Below are 11,995 nucleotides of genomic sequence, written 5' to 3'. Positions count from 1 at the left end.
ACTTCGTCATAAATTCTTTCTCTGTTCTATGAGATCTCAAAGCAAGTGCAGTAAATTGGGTGCAGACAAGAACTGTTGGACTGTTGTGGAGTGAGAGAAAGTTGAGTGTTTTACTGTGTGTGTGTTTACTCTCCAGTGCAGGCCAAACAAGTGTTATCTGTGGACCAGAAATCACATTGATTTCACAGAGCAGATAGTGCTTTGTATTCTACCTATCACCACTCATCTCACTCTAATGACTCGACCCTTCAGGGAGAACTATTGGTTTTTCACGGGTCAAGGATAAACTTAGAAGGAGAAAGTGATGATTTAGAACAAATTAATTTATCCAATAGTTGATGGGTTAATTATCTATACCCTTTTATCTAAATATATAGCAATAATAACTGCAGGTGTGATGGGGAGTTTATTTTCCTGCACCTTGTATTTTAATGTCATATTATCAGCTAATCTGGACATTGTTTTTCTCCAGACAACAGAAAATGCAAAAAATATTTTGCGACGGAAAACAAAAATGTGTGTTTCTTAGTGGACTGTTTCAGTATGTTTTCTTCCATTTAGTGCCTGATGAACATGACCCAGTGATTCACCACTGAACCCTGTGAAGGACAGCCAGTCCCAATACCGCAGAGTAATTTGATGATTGCAATTTATTCTCATGACTATGGATATTGACCATGGTAAACATACAAACTTTGGGCCCTTCTTAAAGCCTAACATGGTATTTGGAAACCTCAGAGCCCTATGAGGGGATCACATGAGATGACTAAATGTGAATAAAAAAGTTAGTGGGCCAAGTAAACAGTGGAATAAGTGACTCTTGTCATTCGTTTTAGGCTCAGGTGCAAGCTGGTAACAATGGTAGACTGCCTTATTCATTATATAGTGGATTATGTAGTGGCACAGCGGTCTAAGGCCCTGCATCTCAGGGCTAGAGATGTCACTACAGACCCTGGTTCGATCCCGGGCTGTATCACAACCAACTGTGATCGGGAGTCCCATAGGGCGGCGCACAATTGGCCCAGCGTTGTCCAGGTTAGGGCAGGGTTTGGCTGGGGTAGGCGTTATTGTAAAATAAGAATTTGTTCTTAACTGATTTGCCCATTACAAGGTTACCATTCAGGCAAATTCTTCAGTGAACTTCATCCCACTGTTCCACTCATGCAGGGGTGGTTTCGCAGACACAGATTAAGCCTAATCCTAGACTAAACACTGTTTTAAAACTGGACTAACTGAAATGGCATTTCTCAGACATGGTTTAAAATAGTCTCAGACTTGCCCTAATTCTAGATTTTAAAAGTCTGATTTCCAGAAGGATGATTAGAGTTAATGTAGATCTAAGGGAAGGTTTAACGTCAGATTAACGGATGTTGGCCCCCCAGGATGTTGGCCCCCAGGATGTTGGCCCCCAGGTTGACCGTGGCAATGGATTACCTGGACTATTTCAATGATGATCAAAGAGCACCACCAAGGCCAGACAGAAGGGCGGTTATAGACAGACCGCAATCCACTGAATGATTTTGATAATCTATTTCTGTGACCGTTTCCGTATGTACAAAGAAAAGGCAGCTGACATCATTTGTTTGCTTGAGCCAAAGCTTTCATCTGACTCTCTTAGGGGAAGGTCCATTCCTCCTTCCCTACAAGTACTGATCACCTTGAGGTTTTTGGCATCTGGAACCTTCCATCATGAAACAGGAGATTTCTGTGGTGTAAGGGAACAGACTGTATGCAGAATAGTCCACAAAGTCTGCAATGCTATATGTGAACTGAAAGACAATTACATCAAGTCCCCTGATTCTGCTGCCCACGCCAACTACAAGGTAGAGTTATGGATATAAGAACTTCCCTGGAGTCATTGGCTGTATAGAGGGATGTCATATTCCCATCAAGTGTACCTCTACAGCAGATGCTGAGGAGTGCTGGAATCGTAAAACCTGGTTCTCAAGAAATGTACAAATTGTGCACTCCCAATTTGCAGTTCTCCGACATTGTTGCATGTTGGAAAGATGCAAATCCTGACTAAAGGATTTTCCAAAACTCCTCTTTGTATGCTTAGGTCGAAAGAGGACACCATAGTGGAATCATACTTGGTGACAGTGGGTATCCATATGGTGACGGTGGGTATATGCACAGACCAACTTCTTGTTCACTCCCATCTTCATGCAATAGGACCTGAGCAACAACGGTACAACCAAGCTCATATCTGCAGCAGAGGTGTAGTGGAGCGCATGTTTGGTGTGTGGAAGAGTCGCTTCCAGTGTCTCAAACACAACTTTCAACCAAGAAGATGCTGCACTGTCATAATTGTAACAGCAGTGCTTCAGAAATATTATTTTATTTGTTTTTTAGGGGGTAGATCAGCTTTAATACAGCAGACAGACTGTAGCTTCCATCAATGTAATTGTCTGCATCATTTCCAATCCCTAATATATATATTTTTTGTAAATATATGTATATATATTAATATAAATACACGTACATTGACATACATACCCACATTTATATACATATACATACATAGACACATAAATATATATATATATATAGTACCAGTCAAAAGTTTGGACACACCTACTCATTCAAAGGTTTTTCTTTATTTGTACTATTTTCTACATTGTAGAATAATAGTGAAGACATAAACTATGAAATAACCACATATGGAATCATGTAGTAACCGAAAAGTGTTCAACAAATCCAAATATAATTCATTTTTATTATGGGAGTGCAAGAGATGACTGGCGACATTACATATTCCCTACAGTCCGGGGATGGCACATGTTTAATTGATGTGTCCCACCAAATGAGGTTTGAAATGGTTGCTCGTCTGAGTTGTCCATATGGTCATCATTGGGATACGGTTGCTGGCCATCAATGATCCCGGTCAAGTCCACCAGCTCATCTGTCTCTGGTTTTACTGGGGGTCCGCCATCAGTCTTGAAATGCTCCCTACGAGCAACAGCATTTATCTTCTTTAAGTTGAATTTAGTTTTTTCACAGGAACTTATCACAAGACAATATAGAAATTATATTAGGAATTATGCATCATATCGTGTGTTATATTTCTGTCACACCATCCTTTTGTTTACATTACAAATGGTAGTCCATAGATTATTTTTCTTGCTTTCTGATGATGAATCATGCTGTTTGTTCTCGATAATTGGGGGGTTTGACACAATTCCCTTCAACGTTTTTTTTCAAAGTCACTGAAATTCTTTGTATGTTTTCTTTAACGTCCGTCCATTGTTTGGTTTAGGTGACTTGCTCCAATTCCACACAATGCTTATTGTATTAGTGTCCCATCACTGTTTTTTTTACGCATCCTTAATTCAGCACCAAATGCACATAGTTAATCTAATTAGGCGTCACAAAGATTAACTGGTTAGTCCTTACTTACCTTAGTTCTAGACTAGGGAGTCCCAGACTAATTATTCTAAAGTTAAGCAACGTCTCAGAAATACTTTTTAAAAATCTGGATTAATTTGAGTAGAATTAGCCTAGTCCAATTTAAAATAAACTCTGTCTGGGAAACCACCCCTCTTAGTTTACCTGGAAATAGAGCCCCTTGCTGTGCTACAAACCCCTACAATGAAGTATCACTGAAGAAAAGGACTAGGGCTAGAATGGACTGTAAACTAGGTTCAGGACTGTTCCTGTCACAATGACGCATCAGTCAGAACGCAAATGAGGAGATGGAGCAGGAATCCAGGTTTAGGGGTATATATTACAGTTGAACATAGGAACAAACAGAGCATATGGGGGATGGTTTGGATGGAGGTTAGGAGTTGGGGCTTGTAAGGCCTTGGAGATAGGCTTGGATGTGGATAACAAGGATGTGCTTTATGTAATGGTTTCTCCAACAACATAATAACTAGGCACTTTCTCATATCACGCACAAAAGGAAGGGAGGAAAAGCTGCTTATATGGTGAAAGGTAGAGGAGAGGTGATTAAGGGTAATTGGAAGCAAATGGAGTACTGTGGGGTGCCATGACCCTTCACAACAGTCACCTTGTGTAAGCCTAAACCCAATGGAGAGGATTTAGAGTTCAGTAGGGCTGTCAAACTAAACTGTATACACTGCCATGTGTCTACCCTGTGCCAAATGTTACCCAAACCAACAACATGTGTAACTTAAAATAAGGATTCAGGAGACTTGAGGACAGGGCACATTTTATTTCCACGTTTATTCAAATTTTTTATTTGTGTAAAACAGAATTTATAAAAATACAAGTTATCTACCAATGCACACACTTGACAAAAATTCAGCATTTAATCATTTATAACACCTTGAGTCAGGTGTTAAAAATAGGATGACGGGTTGAGTAAGTGCATTGGCTGACAAATAAATATGGTAAATATTGTACAGTATGTTTTTTTTTATCAATTATTTTCATTTTATGATCAAGCAACTAGGCAGAATAATAAGCATAGGACAAATAACATTTTCACATGATATTCAATATAACATGACATACAGTATGTTGAGAAGTTCTATCACTGTAATAGAGGGCATCGTTCTAGGTTCACTTGAGCATTAAGATGAAGCGGACATTTTGAGCTATCCCTTTTTTTGAACCCACAAGGAAACACAATAGGACAATTCAAATCCACTTATCTGATTTTCCTCTCCAGAGCAGTTGGCGGTCTGTTAGTGGTTTTCTCAGGCAGCACCAGTCTAATCCTTCTGGGTGAGCCTTCTGCTGAGGTTAGGTACTCCTGTGGAACAGGCGGCCGTGGATGCTGCGTTCATACTGTTGTTGGTGGAGAGATTCTCCCCATTTAGTGAGCCTGGACCTGAACCAGAACCCTGGGCAATTGGAGAGATATTCTGCCCAATTAGTGATCCAGCACCCTGGGCAAGCAGAGTGAGATCTTCCACGCTTTGGAGTGCTGGAAACTGGGCTGGCTGAGAGCCGATCATGGCCTCCTGGTTAAAGTTGCCTGAAACTGTCTGTGACAACAGCGGGATAAATGGATTTACAGGCTCCCTGCATTGCCTGTGTATAGTGGGAATGTGTGTGGGATGTTAGTCAGTAAAGGTGGAGGACTTAAACGACCTTGTTTGCTCAGGCTTTGAGCCTGTAAATTGTCTAAACTGCCTTGTCTGCTCAAGCTTTGAGCCTGTAAATTGTCTAAACTGCCTTGTCTGCTCAAGCTTTGAGGCTGTAATTTGCCACCGTAAGCAGGGTTTGGAGCAACAGTGTTTTGTAATAGTATAGAGTTTCCTCCCTGAACAGGAAGGTTACTGTAACTGGAGGTAATTTCCATTCCTGTGAGGGGGTGTGCTGCTGACAGCTGTGGGTTACTCAATGCCCTCTGAAGAGGCACTCCATCGCCTAGGTAACGGTGGTGTTGGGGTACCTCAGGGATTAGTGCTTGGCCCTGTCCATTTTTGTATTGCTTCACCTGCTGCCCATTGGCTGAACTACCACCAGCTCTGTTGGGGTCTGACTGGTAAGGACTCAAATCTGCTTCACCAGATTCCTCAGTTACTCCTCCAGTTCTATTTTGTGAGATGTCGGTCTTCTTCTGATCTTGAGCAGCTCTACTCTTCTTGGGATGGTCATTTGAGCCTTCCTGGTGTTCCTGTTTTGATTTTGAGGTTGTCTTTTTTTGCTTGGAGGATGCCTTGTTTTGCTGTGGCACTGGATCTTCTTTCTCTTCCTCCTCTTCGGACTCATTATCTTCATAATTATCATCAATTTCTTTAGATTTGCTAACGGTAGATGTATTTTTGGATGTCTGATTGGCTTTGTTTTTGGCAGTCGAGTTTCCTTTACTGGATTTGTCTGTTTTTCCTTTAGACTCGGACTCATCCTGGTGGTGACTTTTGCCTTTGACATCTTTACCCCTCGTTTTCAGTTGTTTTCGGTTCTTGGAGTTGGTTGGTTCTCTGTCGCCCTGTTCTAGGTTCTTGTGGCTGTTTTTCCTTGGATGGACCTTGCTTTTCTTAAGTGGGTTAAGGTTGAGCTTTACTTTTAGTAATCCATTTGACTGGACTTTATGTTTATGCCTTTTAGAATTGTCTTCTCTTTCAAGAGCATTACTCCTCGCAGATCGTCCACTGCCTTCATAGCGCAGTGTCTGCTTGTCACCATATTCCGCCTTCCTAGAACTTTGAATCCTGTCATGTTTGCCTTCCCTATCACGGTTCATCTTTTGTACATCAACGACATGCACTCGAGATCTTTCCAAGTCAAAAGTCACACTCCTCTGCTCACCTGCATGCTTTGCATAGATGTCCACATTAGACTGGTTGTAGTTCATGTTCTTTCCCATATTATGCCTTGTCAGTTGGTTGTGGTTGGGGAATCCCTCATATCCAGCAGATTCTCTTGCATGGAGTCCATATGAAACATCCCTGGCTTTATCCCCTGGCTGTCTGTACTCATAGGTTTTGTGACAGTTCACACAGCTGGCGGTTTGGGGTTGATAGTCAGTCACAGGTCTGCCACTCATTGGTTGGAAATTCAAATTTGACTGTTTGTTGTCAATGTAATTTCCAGGCCTTGCCATCCCATCTTTTAGACAGTTATGTGTGGACATGCTTCTTTGAGCAGGTGAAAAGTAGCTGTTGCTGCCACCCAATGGCTGGTTGTTGCCAGTTAACTCCTGATGACTGAGAGTATGGTTGCTCTGACCCTCTGGTGGCCTGTTAAATGACCTTTGACCTCTTAGATCTAAGTATGAACACCGGGAAAGACAGTGTTAGATAAATCTTTGATAATCTGAAGTTTGTGTCTGCCAATGATTTATTGTACTGTCTGTAGTCTAGTTTTCTTTAATACTAATACTTTTCCCTTCATTCTCCCATTCTAACAGTTTATGCCATTTTAATGGATGTCACGCTCCTTGCTTAGCGACTGTGTTTGGGAGTAAATTATTACATGTAGTCAGTTACTTGTAATCTGATTACAAAGAAACTGCAATCAGTTACGTTACCAGCTAAAATATTGTAATCAGATACTTAAAAAAAAAACTAGATGATTACTTCTTGGATTATTTTTCAATTCAGAAAGGATGTTTGCAGAAAAAAAAAACATTATGACATTCAATTCAGCATTGAAAAAAGTTTACGTTTATCCACCTGAGCGAGTCTGACGACAAATCAGAGACCACTATGATGACACACTACAGTAAATGCGTTTGATGCCTTTTTGTCTTCTTCAATTGCCTCTTAAGGGGAAAGTAATCCAAAAGTAACTGAAAGTAATCGATTACGTTACTGAGTTTGGGTAATCCAAAAGTTACATTACTGATTACAATGCACCATCGAGAGCATCCTGACTGGTTGCATCACTGCCTGGTATGAGGGTAGTGTGAACAGCCCATCACTGGGGCCAAGCTTCTTGCCATCCAGGACCTCTATACCAGGCCGTGTCAGAGGAAGGCCCTAAAAATTGTCAAAGACTCCAGCCACCCTAGTCATAAACTGTTCTCTCTGCTACCGCACGGCAAGCGGTACCGGAGCGCCAAGTCTAGGTCCAAGAGGCTTCTAAACAGCTTCTACCCCCAAGCCATGAGACTCCTGAATATCTAGTCAAATGGCTACCTAAACAATTTGCATTGCCCCCCCTCCCCCTCTTTACACCACTGCTACTCTCTGTTGTCATCTATGCACTTTAATAACTCTACCTACATGTACATACTACCTCAACTAACCGGTGCCCCCACACATTGACTCTGTATCGGTACCCCCCTGTATATAGTCTTGCTATTGTTATTTTACTGATGCTCTTTAATTACTTGTTACTTTTATCTCTTATTCTTATCTGTATTTTTTTGAAACTGCATTGTTGGTTAGGGGCTCGTAAGTAAGCATTTGACTAATAAAATTGGATTTGATTTGAATTTTGGAGAGGTAACTAGTAACTAACGGATTACATTTAGAAAGTAACCTACCCAACCCTGCTTAGAGAGTACCACTTCCTCCTGATTCGGCTCATACCGACGCTTGAACCCAGGACCTCTGCTTTGCCAGCACATGTGACCGCCCTCCCGAAGCACTTTACCAGTCGGCACCACCGAAAAGTTTATAATTTGGTGGCACAGGTGGTGACACTTCATGCTGAGGAGTACGTTTCACACATCCCCATGTGCTGGCTACGCAGTCAGGGAAAATATTCACCAAAACATGCTTACCTTCCATCTTCGAGATCAGTGCTTGCGTTGGCACGTGTCTCCTCCTCTCATCTATGATGGCCAGACTCCCCATCTTATTGGGCTGGGCTCCTCCCTGCCTGAGCATGTCCAGGGTGTTTATGTGTTCGACTCCTCCCCCCTGTTCCACTGCAGACCCAGTGACTGCAGGGCCACAGTTGGGGCATGTAAAATGGCAGCCGTCTTTACCCATCCTCAGATCATACATGGCTCTCTCCCTTTCCCAGGGCTGAAGGTGGCTGCCTTGCTGGTTGCTATTGGGGAGCATCAGCTTGGTTTCCAGTCCCATTTGAGCCAGGTGAAGGGCTTGGTTCTCCCTGCTCAGATCCCACTGGGGGACTGTTTGGGTGGGTGCTGTCCTCCTATTCTCCTCCTCCTTAGCTCCAGTCCGGTCTCTCTTGTTCGTCTCCAGTTTGTGGTAAATTATGTACACCACAACTAGGGTGAGTCCAACACCACCTTTAAATTATTAGCATAGTTATGAGTTACAGCCGACTGACTAAGGATTTATGTAAGGGGATAAAAGAGAAAACACACTGTATATTACAGTGTTGAATTATACAGAAGCCAATCAATTTCACATACTGTATTTACCACTATTTAAGAAGAGAAAAGTTACATGTGGCCATTGATGAGATAGTTCCTGAGGTACTGACCAGCGAAGCAGAAGGCAGCGGCCAGAGCCAGGTCTCTGGTGTAGCGCTGAGGAGAGACGGAGTTCTTGGCCTCCACCTGCACTGTGATGTTCTGATTGGGTGGAACACAGTTGGCCTCCGTCAGCTCCAGCACCGTCTTCACTGCCGGGTTATCAGCACTCACACATACCATCCTACGCCCGTTGAACAGCACCTGAACAAGAATAACAAACATTATTTAGCGCCTTTTCAAACAATGTGCAGTCCAAATAAAATCATTATATGAAAAGATAACAATAAGAGGTTAAAACAAACAACCTTGTCCGGAGCCTCCATATAGCTGGTGAGGAAAGACGCCAGCTCCCTCAGCTCACACGTACAGTTCCACCTGTTCAGTTCCAGGTTGAGACTAGTTAGCCAAGACAGGTAGGAAAATGCTTCAGGCAGGGCATTCCGGAGCTGATTCCTGGACAGATCCAGACTACGGAGCCCCGGCAGGCCCCGGAAGCTATCCCTCCCCAGATATGTTATCAGATTATCGGACAGATCCAGGGTCTCCAGCCCCCGGAGGTCGGCCGAGGCAAAGGTGGTGGCGTCCAGCCTGGTGAGGAGGTTCCCCCCCAGCTGCAGTGTCCGCAGGGCCCTAGCGGCGTGGAACCAGGAGCCTTTGACTTCCCTCAGGACATTGTTCCCCAGCTGGAGGATCTCCAACCTGGGCAGCCAGGAGAAGGTGGCCCTGTCCAGGGTCTGGCTGGAGAGGTGGTTGTGGTCCAGGAGGAGGGTGTGGAGGATGGTGAGGTTTTGGAAGGCGTCGTGGGTGAGGGTGGTGATAGCGTTGTGGCTCAGGGACAGCACGGTCATGTTGGACATGTCAGAAAGGAAGTGGCGATCCACAGAGACGATGGCGCCATCGGTCAGCATCAGGGCCTTGGTGGTCTCAGGGGCCTCTAGACGGGGAAGAAAACATACACCCGTCAGTCAATCATTACTGCTTTAATAGGGCCGGCTACACAGATAGCGACACAAATAGTCAGGATCTTTATGATAGCCATAGGCTAGCGTGGAGCCAGACATTCCAACAAATCATTTTCAAATTAATGCCATATTTCCATCAGTAGACGACAATATTTGTTCATCTCAACTCGGTCAATGCTCGTTCTTACCTATGACGTTGGAGAGCTTGTGGCAGATGACAGCGTCGTCAGAGCACACCACACAGGAGGCTGGACATGAAGAGAGGCTCTGGGTGCGTGTGATTGACAGCATCAGCATCAGGAGAACACCTGGGTTTCACCAAGGACGCACGCACACACAAACAGCTGGTTAGCTTGGGAGGGGGAATGGTATACCTAAATGCGGTGTTACTGTGTTTCTTGTCAATATATTTAGTATCTTAGCTGTTCATACATTCCATAGGCTTACATTGTAATGTAAAGCATTAATCCAATAGCTGTACAGCACATGTGTACAAAGAGAATATACCTTCTATTTATTCAATATTGACATATGGGTGTTGTAAGGGTATGGTAGACTTACTTCTCATGGTTTGGTTATTGGCCAGGCTGCATGGTTTTTTGTTTGCTCATCCATGTAAGTGGTCTCAGGGAATCATCGTCTTAAAGCTTGATGCATCATCTTGTCTTAACTCCTTCACGGGCCTAGTCTTACTGCTCCTATGGACAAAAAAAACCCCAGATACAATATCTAATTATTATATTGTTAAAAACACATTCAGCTCAGTAACAAATATTTTGCTCATTTGGCAGGGGAGACCAATCAAACTGGAGGAAAAGCGATGTTAACAATCTGGGAGTAATGCAACATGCATGGAGTCTATTCAGTTCACCCATGTTACATGTGTGTTTATCAGTCATAGCTAGACTAGCAACAGCTGCCATGTACACAGTGACCAGATAGGGGGAATCCAGCGGTGGAAAAAGCACTCAATTGTTGATAGAAAATCACTCAAGTAAAAGTCACCCAGTAAAATACTACTTGAGTAAAAGTATTTGGTTTTAAATATACTCCCGTTTCAAAAGTAAATGTAATTGCTAAAATATACTTAACATAGTCCCAGAATGTTGACGTTTTAAGTGAGTGTGTTTAGTGAGTCCGCCAGATCAGAGGCGGTAGGGATGACCAAGGATGTTCTATTGATAAGTGCGTGAATTGGGCCATTTTCCTGTCCTGCTAAGCTTCCAAAGTAAATAAATAAAACGTTTTATGTTTTCTTTAGGAATGTAGTAAATGTAAAAGTTGTCAAAAATGTAAATAGTAAAGTACAGATACCCCCCCCAAAAACTACTTAAGTGGTCCTTTAAAGTATTTTTACTTAAGTACTTTCCACCACTCGGGGAATCTTAGATGGGTCTGACACCTAAGATGTCAGGTTTCTGTGGAGGCTGTTCATGTAAACTGTCTCCTTAACTCACCACCAGGACAGAGAAACAGGTCTGTGGGACAAGCATGTAAACACCCCTCCCACTGGGCCATGTCTCATCTGGGCCCTGTTTTTTACTTCCCAGGATCAGATCGATCTTGCTGTTTTTGAGCCGTTTTTTTCAGAAAATAATCAGATAGGATCATTCTGATCAAGATCACAGAATCCGGACTTTCAGTGCTTTGAACAGTCATTACGCCGATTCTGTTGCAAAACGTTTCTTAAACGGGATCAATTGGGGAGGGACTTATCTGAATCTGTCCAATAGAAACTAATTTTCGTAGCAAAACCGAATGTTTTGCAACTGTTTGGAGTAGTGATTAGACCCAAGGCTTACACCTTTCCATCTGTTGAACAGGTTGTGGTACTACTTCTACACCGTCAGGGAAAAAGATGAGTCAACTACATGAATTAAAGTATGATAAAAAAATATTAGATCTTTCATATCACTTACAAGATGCATTTATTTGTCACTTCTCAATATAACAACTGACCACCTACCTACAGTGCATTTATAAAGTATTCAGACCCCTTTCACTTTTTCCACATTTTGTTACGTTACAGCCTTATTATAAAATGGATAGAATAAAATTAAACCATCAATCTACACACAATACCCCATAACGACAAAGTGATTTTTTTTTTTTTTTGTGCAAATTTATTACAAATAAAAAACAGAAATACCTTATTTACATAAGTAGTCAGACCCTTTGCTATGAGACTCGAAATTGAGCTCAGGTGCATCCTGTTTCCATTGAT

Source organism: Salvelinus alpinus, chromosome 23 (genome assembly GCF_045679555.1).
Source record: "Salvelinus alpinus chromosome 23, SLU_Salpinus.1, whole genome shotgun sequence".
Taxonomy (NCBI): Eukaryota; Metazoa; Chordata; class Actinopteri; order Salmoniformes; family Salmonidae; genus Salvelinus; species Salvelinus alpinus.
This window is presented reverse-complemented; position numbering follows the sequence as displayed.